This window comes from Corvus hawaiiensis, chromosome 10, assembly GCF_020740725.1.
Source record: "Corvus hawaiiensis isolate bCorHaw1 chromosome 10, bCorHaw1.pri.cur, whole genome shotgun sequence".
Taxonomy (NCBI): Eukaryota; Metazoa; Chordata; class Aves; order Passeriformes; family Corvidae; genus Corvus; species Corvus hawaiiensis.
In genome coordinates, this window is record NC_063222.1 from 3735061 (window position 1) to 3746097 (window position 11037).

Below are 11037 nucleotides of genomic sequence, written 5' to 3' on the forward strand. Positions count from 1 at the left end.
GGGACTGCTGCAGTCCATGGAGATTCCTCAGGGATGAAGTCCCTACTGTATTTCATGGTTTTATTTTAGAACACATCTATCAGTAGTGCTCTAACCCACCTTTTTAGGGACACTGTTCTGCTGCCTGCTTGGTGTCAGGTTAGGGAAGCTTCCAGGTGTTACTGGAAGGAAAACTTGCAGCGTGGCTCTGTGTTTGTTCTGTGCATGGTGCACGGGGTGGGGAGGTGTGTCCTGCCAGCGGGGCCGAGCTGTGGGCGCACCAACCACGGGAATTCCATGTGCTGGGAGCCACCCTCTTCCCCTGTGTGCACAGGGAGATGAGCTGCTCTTCCTGGAGCAGCTGGGCAGGGGCCTGATGTGGTAGAAGAGGAGGAATCTGTGCAAGTGACCTCAGCAAGGTCAGATCAACCAACCCCTCCCACCAAGAGCTGCACGAAGATTAACAAGAAACAGCAGCAAGTTATCATCAGTTGAGCACCCATAAATTGACCTGGCTGGATGGGATTCATCCCAGAGTACTGAAGGAGCTGGAGCATCTCCTCTGCAAAGGCCTTGGGAGTCTGGGGAGCTCCCAGCTGACTGGCAGCCAGCCAGAATTATTCCAGTCTACAAGGAGGGCAGGAAGGAAGATCCAGGAGCTTACAGATCTGTTAGTGTAAACTCAGTGCATGGGAAAAATAGAATGGAGAGGATCACACTGGGCACTATTAAAGGCATTTAAAGGACGATGAAATCATCAGGTGCTCACAGCATGGATTCACGTTCCTGCCCAGTTGTGTTCAATATTTTTATCAGTGATCTGGATACAGGAGCTGAATACACTGAGAGTGAGTTTGCTGATGATACTAAACTGGGAGCTGCTGTTGACTGTCGAGAGGGACAAGAGAACTGGCAGCTGTAATTATGGATTGGGAGGGGAATGGCTGGAGAACAGCCCTGCAGGAAAGGTTTGGGGGTGCTGGATGGCAGCAGCTCCACAGGAGCCGGCTCAGCTCACGAGGGCAAACCACACCCTGGGCAGGGAAAACACAGATGGTCAAAAAAGATGGGTATCCCTCTGTGTTTAGAGGTGGTGCTCGAGTGCTGTGTCCAGTTCTGCACTCCACCATCAGAAAAGGATGTTCAGGGACATGAATATGGATGGTCAAGCACTGGAACAACCTTTCTGTGTTGGAAGAACCTTCCTGGAGAGGTGCCTGCTGCCCCAAGCCTGTCAGCGTTTAAGGGACGTTTGGGCAATGCCCTTAAAAACACATGTGAAGTTTTGGCCAGCCCTGAAGTGGCTCTTGGACAAGATGATGGTTGTAGGTTCCTTCCAGCTGAGCTGCTCTCAGTTCCACCTCAGTGGTTGCAGAGAGAAGAGTCTGGTAAGAAGGGGGTTTTGCTGGAGGATAATTCTGCTGGCACTGGTGGTAGTGCATGGAGCAGAGAACTGAGCACAGGGTGGATCCTGTTTCCTCATTAAAGGTGGGAATAAGCTGTTTCTGGGATTCGTGTTTCGAGTATCTAATCTCTGTGGACTGTGAGATTCCCAGACAAACTGCCTCTGCTGTGTGCTCTCGCTGGCTCCCCAGATAATTCCTGTCAAATGTATTTCCCCATGGTTTCGCCTGGTGCCCTGTGCATTTTGCCACAGTTGGGTTGATGTGAGCAGGCCTTGGAAAGATGTTTTAGGAAGTTATAAATGTGCATCAGAGTGGGAGATCCTGCCTCTCCCTGCTTGCTTCCTACAAAATCCTGTACAAAGGGTTGCACAGCGCTGTGCTTGGCTTGTGGCAGGTGGAAATGTCCCCTTCTGCTGGGGTAGTAAAGTGAAAACAAACCTCCAGGAATCTGGGAAAATGCTTGAAAAGTGTGCGGGGGGGGGGGGGGGGGGGTGTGTCAAAAATTTGATTACATGTCCCAAATTTTCATAAAATAGGTGATGTTGGCTGAGCTTTGATTGAGCCACGCTTCTGGGTCCTCTGAGGAGCATAATCAGTGGGAGCACTCAGCAGGAGCTGATGGAGAGGAGCAGAGGATGATTCCTTTCAGTACAAGGTCCTGGAGGTCTGTCACTGATTTGCTGCCTGTTCTTGTGCTTCTTGAGCTTGTGAACACCCTTTTCTTGCTTGTAAGCCAGCCCCTTGCTCCCCACGAGGGTGGCTTCTCATGGGTACTTGTGCCATGCAAGCCATGGCAGCAGTCGTGGTGCTCTTCAGCAGAGGCTCTGTTGGAGTGAGGGATGTGCAGGTCAAGGACTTTGTTACCCACTGTTGTTTCATGCTTGAACCTTTTTTTGGTGGAAGTCTGAGCCCCAGTGGTTCAGTTTTGGCCTGGAAGAGCCTTGCATAACTTGCAGTTGCCTCTCAGGAGTCTGTGTACCTGTGGCTGACCCCATTGTGCTTCTTAGATGCTCAAGAGCAGCCCAGTGTGAGCAGAGAGCTGCGTGAATGTCCATGGCCCAGCCTTGCCTGGTGCCTCAGGAGCAGGAGCCTTCACATCTTGACATGTCCTCACCTCAGCACCTCCCAGCTCGAGGCTGTTTTCTAGCAGGAGAGCAATCTTCCCATCCTTTCCTTGGGAACACATGGGGGCTACCCTGTACCAGAGGACCCTTGTGTGGGTGGGCTCTGTGTCCTGGGGCCTGCATGCTGAGCTGCAGCCAGGGGTGGGGTGCAAGAAACTGGTCTGCATTCTCACTGCGTGGCTCTCGAACCCAAACCTGCCCTCTGTGTACGGGAGCTGTGTGCTGGCTTTGGGATTTGCTCGTTTGAAACTCCCGTCTTACAAAGGGCAGGGCTGAGTGGTGGGAACTTCTGGCGAAGGGCACCATTGTCTGGTGAAGGTTGTGGGTTCAAAACATGCTCACAGCCCAGGAGAGCATAATTTTCATGCCCTTGGCTCTGCTGCTGGTCATGGATCACTCACCCTTCCTTACTAACAATCAACACAGTGTGAGTAAACTGCACTGTTTGTTAGAGGAGCAGGAACAAGATCTTGGCAAAGCTTGTCTTGCACGGGCTGAGGCCTCCCCAGGTGCTGTTTCAAGTGAACACTGAGTGTTCCAGACCTCTGCTTGGAGTCTGACACATGAGGAATGACTATCCTGGGCTAAAACCTCTCCCCTTCCCCAGCAGTGGCTTAGCAGCACGGTGGGAGCAGCTGAGCAAACACAGGAGCAGCCGATCACACGTTCCTCGGCACTTCTCCTCCCTGGAATGTCCTCTCCATCCCTGGACATCTCTGAGCCTCCAAAGCGGTGCCAGCATTGACCTCAGGGCCAAACAGCCTCAGCCTCTGGCCAGGGGTGTCCAGCTGGGGGACTGTTCCTGCCAGAGGCGGCCACTGCCCATCCTGCAGCCGTGGTGTCCGGGACTCCTGTTCAGCCCTCGTCCCTCGGGATCCTTGATGTACGACTTGGATACTTTGAGCTTGATAACAGGCCAGCCTCTCTTCTCCAGAGGGGTCAGCAGAGGTGCTGGATCTGAGTTTTCTGGGGGAAACAGGATGAAGTCCTTTCCCCACTGCACCTGCCAGTAACGTGGCCTGTTTGCCACAGCCAAAAGCAGCAGGTTTTGTCTGGCTTCTGCTTCATGTCACATTCCACTGCTCTTGCCTAGACAAGGGCTCCATCCCTTATCCTGAGCTGATGAGAGGGAGCTGTTTCACTCCTAGAGGAGTGCTTGTCCTTCAGTTTGTTTTATACTGTTCTTGGTCTCCTTTGAGTTCTGGAGTAAAAACATTGTTTTCTTAACACCAGGACACCTCCATCCTGCCCCTTCCCTGAGCATCCCTTTGTCCCCTGTCCCTATGTGCCACTGTGGTGTCCCAGGGGTCGTTTTTGCTGAGCTGCCTGCAAGGGCACATGGGCTGTCCCTGAAGAATTGCAGTGATTAATTATTTTTTAATTATGATTTTTCTTTTTTTCCCCCCCTCAGCTGTTTTAGAATCTCCCTTCTCAAGGTGGCATAGCACAGGCTTTGGTGGTTGTGCCAGCGTTCTCAGCACTTCCCTGGGCTTCTTCCATTTGGAGCCCTTTCCCCTCTTCCCCACGCACCCCATCACACCAGCCAGGTACAGCGGCCTTCTCTTTGGGGCAGCTTTTGCTTTGCCAGCTGGCATGGCAGAAACTGCCAAGAAGGCACAGAAATTGCTTTCCCTTCCCTGTAGCTGCTGGGATCTGCTGTTCCTCCTGGGAGCTCTGGCTTTGCTGGAGTCTCTTGCCTGGAAGAGGGGCCCACCACCTCCCGAAAGACGTCGGGCTGCTCGAGGAGCTGGAGACACAGAGTCTTGCCTGCGGCTGTCCTTGTCCTGAACGGAGCGGACGGTCAGTCAGACTCGCTGGGAAAGGTGCTGGCTTGCCTGGATCCCAGGTGGAGAGGAAATAGCAGCCCCCTGGAGCTGCTGGGGCTCCCTGCTGAATGCAAGTTCACGTCCTGAGACCTTTTCCAAAGCACGAAGAGGAAAATCTGCCTGGGGCCGTGGGGAAGTGGTGAGTCCACAAAGCAATCTGGTTGTGCTAATCTCTCACGGCACAGCATAATCGAGCTCAGCCCCAGCAAAGTGCTGGGCAAATATTGGTGTCTTTTTTTTAAAACTTGTTACAAAAGCTGGAGCTTATCACACTCTCTGAGCTACGGTGTCTGCTCCTGTGGGACAGCTGGTAGGAGGCTGGCTTTCTTCCTGATGCCTCTGGTGAACGGGAATGCCCAGTGTTATTTGAATTTTGCACTCTTTTCCCTGCTAGTGCTGGATTTCCCTATTAAAAGCTGTCCTGGTTAACTGCTCCCCACACCTTCCACCCATAAAAATCCCCATGCAGAGACTCCCAGGGGTAACCTGGTGGGGTTACAGCAGGGCTGCCCTCTCAGCAAACACCAGGCTCTGGCATCTGCCAGGCTGTTCCTTACTGCCGTGCTGCTCCCTGTGCACGGAGGGGAAGTGGAAACAGCTTCTCCCGTGGCAGCTTTGCGACCTGGGAGCTCATAAAGGTGAGAGCACTTTTAATTATGAGCTTGTTCCGATTATGCCCAAGCTTTGTTTCCTCCCACGGAGCGGGCCAACCCTCTGAGGTCAGGATGAACTTTGGACACAGAACTTCTGGCACTCGCAGTTAGGAAAGATGGAGAGTTTCCCCCTCCTGAAGCCAGGCACCTGCAATGTGTGATGCATGGCTCCCCCGAGGCCACTTCTCCTGGCCATAACGCTGCTGAAAGCAGAACAAACACATTTGTTTCTGGACACAAACCAGCCTTTCTGTTCCCCCTGGCTCCGCAGTGCCCCAGGAGCCCCCTGTTCTCCTCCCAGCTGGGAGATGGCAGGGGCTGATGGAGCTTTAGCCTTTTGGTGAAGCTTCTCATCCTAGGCTTGGAGTTGAGATTTCTTAAGCTAGACTCTCTCTTTACACCCTGAGCTTGAGCTGATGTGAAAATGAACTCTGAGGCCTCTCTGGAAAGGGAAAGGAGGGCCTGCAAGGAGAGGTTCAGGCTGGAGACTCCCTTCAGTTCCGTTCTCCTGCTGACTCTGTGTGGAAAATGACAGCTCAGGTGCCAGGAGCCTTGGACGAGGGGTTTCTTCCAGCACTGTGAGGGCAGAAAGTTAATTTTATTCTGGCTTGGAGCAGGATTATTGTGGAATCTTTCAGGGTTCTGCATTTCTGTCTCGGCACTGTTGCCCTCTGTTTGCTGGATGCCAGTACAGCTGTAACAGTTATGGCCAATTAATTAGAACCACTTCCCCTTGTTTTCCCCTTATAAATCACTTCCTCTTTAGTCAGCCGGCAGGGAAAACAAGGGGAAAGTGAAACGAGCCTGAAGTAAAATATGAAGCTCCCTTTTATTCCATATTTCAGACAAAGGCAGGCTGTGGGACAGGCAGGGAATGGGCTCTCTGAGGCGGTGCTCTGTGAATTCACACTCTCTTTATGAGCCTCTCCGGTGCATGAAGTGAGTTTTTTAATGGCCATGGCTGCTCACTTTGAATGGCTGTGAAGTCTGGGTCAGGGCAGAGCAGCGTAAATTCCCTACCTCTTCGCTGCCGTCGGAATTAGCTCTTTCCAAAGTGCAAAGACTGATGAGGGCGGGTCAGCTCGGAGCTTGGCCATGATGAGGATCTTAATTAGGGCTCCAGCCACAGTTTTCACCCTGATTGTGAAGGAAGAACAAGGTGCTGCTTTGGTGTGTGTTTGGCTTTGTTTAAAGCCTTTCTAGAAGTTACCTTTGGCCAACTCTGCCACTGCCTGGAGGTGTCACCTCCACTCTCCATGGAAAATGGACCAGACTCTGCGTGGCTGAAGCTGGGTGGGGTAAGTCTGGGCTTTTGTACTTAGCTGGTCAGAAGGTTTGTGTGATCTTGGCTTGGGCTCTTTCCTCTCCCACCTGAGGGGTCTCATCCATGGGTCTATCCCTAGAAAAAGTCCCAGGAATGAATGTGATTTTGTCTGTAAAGATTTCAGGGTGAGGTGGGTGCGGGTATCCCTCACGGGCAGCCTGATGGGGGGACATGATCCACAACACTGAGTGGGCAAAGGAGAAAGAACCAGCCCAACTCTGGTTTCCGAATATCTGTGGATGGGTTAGCTCAGAGAGCTTGGCCAGCGCTGCCCTGAGGTGTGAAACGATCCCACAGGCTCCTGATCCCACCCAGGCTCCTGATGCCACACACCATCCTTGGTTACTATGGGAAAAGGGGAAGGGGCCTCAAGTTGCACCACGGGAGCTTCAGGTTGGATATTGGGGGAATTGCCTTCACTGAAAGGGCGGTCAGACCCTGGAACAGGCTGCTCAGGGAAGCGGTGGAGCCCCCACCCCTGCAGATGTTCAAAAATGAAGTAGATGTGGCACTTGGAAATGTGGGCGTGGTGGGATTCGGTTCAAGGTTGGACTCGATGATCTTGAAGGTTTTTCCAACCTTAATGACTCAATGATTCTCTGGCCAGAGCTTTTCTCAGCTCTATCACACTGCAGCTGTGCTACTCTGTTTTCCAGAATTTGCTCTTTCCAGCCTTTGTTGGCTTCCCAGATATCTTTGCAAGCCTCCTGCAGCTAAGGCTGAGCTGTGCAGCCGTTCCTCCTTTCCAAACCTTTCATCAAAGTGGAAGTCTGGGCACTGAGTGAACTACACTGCTTCTCTTTTATCCCAAATTCAGAAACCTTAAACAAAATAGCCCCTTGGCATTGTTCCTAGGAAACCACTCAGCAGGCAGTTGGAAATAATCATACAGATAATTTACTTGAACACTGCCCATAGGCACATTTTAGTCTTCTCCACTATTTCTAAAGAAATTGGAAAGAGGGGCAGTGTTACTGTCTTTTGAGAAATAATAGAGGCCCAGGGTTGCACAGGCAGCAATTCTGGAATTTCTTTTGTAGCATTAGGGGAAAATTAAAAAAAAAAAAAAAGAACAACCCAGCCCTCAACCTGCAAGTAGCAGTAAGCAAGTAAATTCTGTTCTTTTTTCAGATAGAAAAAAGTTCATTGACAAGTTTTTTTTTTCTATAAAAGTATCCAGAGGATATTTTGAGTCCTAATGAGAGATCTTATTAGGCTCTCGTTCTGAAGAGAGATTAACAAAAGTTTGGGAGGGAAGCAGATTTTGGCTGACATGGTTATATTGTTGCAGTCTTCCCCCCTTCCAAAGTTTTCATCTTCCAAAACTACAGATTTTAATTAAAAAAAAAAGGGGGAAAAATTCTCGGCCTTTCAGCTCGGCAGCACATACAGACAAATAAATTAAAAAGTGGGAGAAGTGGAACTAACCCAATAATCCGTGAAAACCTAATTTCCCTCACAAGCGTCGCTGACGCAAACGTCTCCCCTCTCCCTTCCCCTTCTCCAGTTCAGGGGCAGTGATTGGAGAAATTGGCTAACAAGATCAGAAATTTAATTACCGTTCTGCCTCCCCTTCCCAAGAAATTGGATGTCACACTTCCTTGTAGCCTGTTTTGAAGACGTGCTGGGGCTGGTGTTCACATGACTTGAACCTGACTCCTACCCTCTCCCTCCACTTTCCTCCCCCTATTCCACGTGGAAATACCCATCCAGTGCAGCTCATCCTTGCAGTAGCTGAGATGTGAGATGCCATGGGTGTGGTGAAGGCCGTGGTAAGACTTTGCCTGGCCTAAATGGAGCCAGTTTGGGATACTGGTGTTGGAGGGAGCATCAGAAGGGAGAGAGCATGAGTTGGGATGTGCCGTGCAGCAACATCTCCAGGTGCTTCCCGTGTCTCCTTTTCATGCTGGAGCAGGCAAAGGGAGCAGAGAGGGCTTTGCTCCAATCTTTCTCCTCTGGTTTTACGCCTGGGCCACAGACAGCACAAAGAAGGGTTCTCTTGTCCATTCAAGCTGTCTCAGATCTACACTCCCAGCTTGTCCCTTGGTGCTCCCAGGCTGAAGCTTTCGCAGGGTTCCCGTGGATGCTGAGGAGCAGAGCCTGTCTCTGCCTGGCTGTGGTGAGGGCCTGGCAGGGCAGAGATGAATGAGGAGCAGAAGAGAGGAAACACGGCTGCTTTGTAGTGTCACTTCTATCACGGGAGGGATCTGGGGTGTGTAATTAGCTGAAAGAGAGGCTGTTCCACATAACATAGGCCTGTTGTCCCCAGCCCAGCAGGCTGGGTGACCCAGCCTTTGGTCTCCTGGCTGGCAATGTCACCACAGTCCCCTGGCAGCACAGCAGCCTCGCTGGAGACAGATGCTCTGTTTATTTTTCCATTTGTATTCCCAGCGTGTCCCGCTCTGTGCCAACTGTAAGCCTGGCTTAGAAATTCCCTGCAAGCACCTTATCAGATAATGAATAATGATTTATTGAACATATGGGTAAACAGCACAGATAAGATATAAATACACTTCGGAAGAGCAGTTGCATTTGTAAGGATCTGTACCGAACCCGCCCTGTGGATTCCGGCTCCGCTTCCAGCTGCCACAAAGGCACCTCCTGCTCAGGCTGCCATGCATCGCTGCAGGTCCCCATCCACGGGGGAAAGCGAAGGGCAAGGGCTGAGGGCAAAGCCACCTGCCAGGAGACACTCACAGGGATGTGGGCATTCGTTCGCTCTGGCTGTAGGAGCCGGGCTGGAGAGTAAGCAGGCTGCAGTACTTGAGCCAAAATTTGAATTTTGATTTGATTTTAAACAAGATTGAGGATTTGTTCACCGACTCGAAACAAAGCAAGGCTGTGGGAGCAGTGTTGCTTACACAGCCAAGCCAGGATGAAGACAAGAGGTACGGCTGCTCTGTGAACATGGGCTGGGACCCCGAACCTATGGCAGGGGTGGTGCTGGCTCCTGGAAAATGGGTTCCTGGCACTGAACCCTCCCAGGTGCACACACCAGCCTGCTGGTGTGCTGGGCCATGCTCTGCCTCCTGGTCAATGGATTCTCTACAGCCTGCAAAGAGCCAAGTCAGCTCTGCGAGCAGGTGGGTACCTGATTTTTGTGCTGTGGCTGCCTCTGGAGGGAGATGGAAGGCAGGATCCAGCTGGAAACTCAGGGATATGGTATGAATGTGGTGAAAAATGCTGTTTGTGCTGCCCTGAGGTGGAAAGACTCACTTACCTTCCCTTTTGGAGTGACTCATTCCCAGCAAACACCATCTCAGAGGCCATCCTCAGTGAAACGAATGGCTGCCCGTGTACCCTCATTGAGTCTCCCACATCTTTGCTTCTGGAAAACCCCTTGGAGATCCAACACTGCTGTTTTCAGAGTTGTCCAGGAGTTGTGGCAACTCTCCACCCCTGCTCATCCTCTGTTGCATCATCTCCTGCGTGGCGCCCACTGCCTCAGGTGATCTCTCCCACCTGCCAGGTGTGTGCAGCTCCTCTCTGCAGCAGAGCGGGGGGAGCTGTCAGCCTGGCCTCTGGATTTATCCTCCCTGCTGCCCTTGAGAGCCACTCCTCCGCTCTGTGGCCAGGGGACCTGCCATCAGCCAGCCAGCGTTATTTGCAGCCCCTCCAAGGTTGTGGATAAATGATAGCTGCGCTTTTCTCTCTCTTTAATCATCAGTCACCGAAGGCAGGGATGTTCGGATCCTTTAAAGCAGAGGAAAGTCCAGCCTCGCTGGGTGGGCTGGTAGGCTGGGAAGGGTTGTGAAAGACCTGGCTAACCTTGAGATATTTGAGCTCAGCCTGGTATTTTGGTTGTGATGCCCACCCGGACAAGTGGATAGAGACAATTCTGGATTGCTCAAGCTAACATGGGATAATCCTGTGAGATGCAGAGGGGGGACAGTTCAAGAGTCCTTTGAGATCATCTTTTGGGTGCAGGAGGTTGGTGCAATTGATGAGTATGAGAATACCCTTAGTTTGGGGTTTCCAGCTCTGGCCCTGCCACCTGTGAGTGCAAAGATGTTTTTCTTTTCATGTGCCCTGCAGTAGTGGTGGGGCATTGCTTTCCTCGAGGCTTTTGTGGGGATTTGGGGTATCATTTCCTTTTTTTGACCTGGAGATTTTTCAGTGTTTCATCGTAGGAACGCTTTCCTCTTGCTCCCTCCTGGCTGTGCTCATCACCCCCGTGTTTTATCCCAGCAGGCCTGGCTCACCACCATGTGACTTCTGGGCTAAGAGGTAAACGGCAAAAACCCAGGGACAGGAGCCTGATAAAGCTTTGTGATCCAATCTGTTGGCGAGTACAGCCATGGAGAGAATTCGATTTGCATACATTTCCTACCCGGAATTCCTCTGGAGCTGTTGGGAGTCGCCATAGCTAACACAGGCTCTGAGCTGTGGGGTTTATGTGTGTGCAGAAACCACCCCTATTTGCTTTCTTGGGAAGAGATTTACTGGAACATTCTTTGTCTTATTGCCCACCCCCTCCTCCTTTCCCTGCCCATGGGGGGATTTCGGCTGCTGTGGAGGCTCTTTGATCTGAGTTAATTCTGTGACGGAGCTTCACAAGACAATAGGGAAACAGAGCACTGCTCTGGGGAGAATCCTGCTGGCTCGGAAAGAAAAAGGTGGCAACCGTGCTGGCTTGGTGAGGTGGTGCAGCCCAAAGGCCAAGAGCCTCTCTTGCTGCCCCTCCTGGGGCTGTACATCAGTGGTGGACACCAAGGATGTGGATTC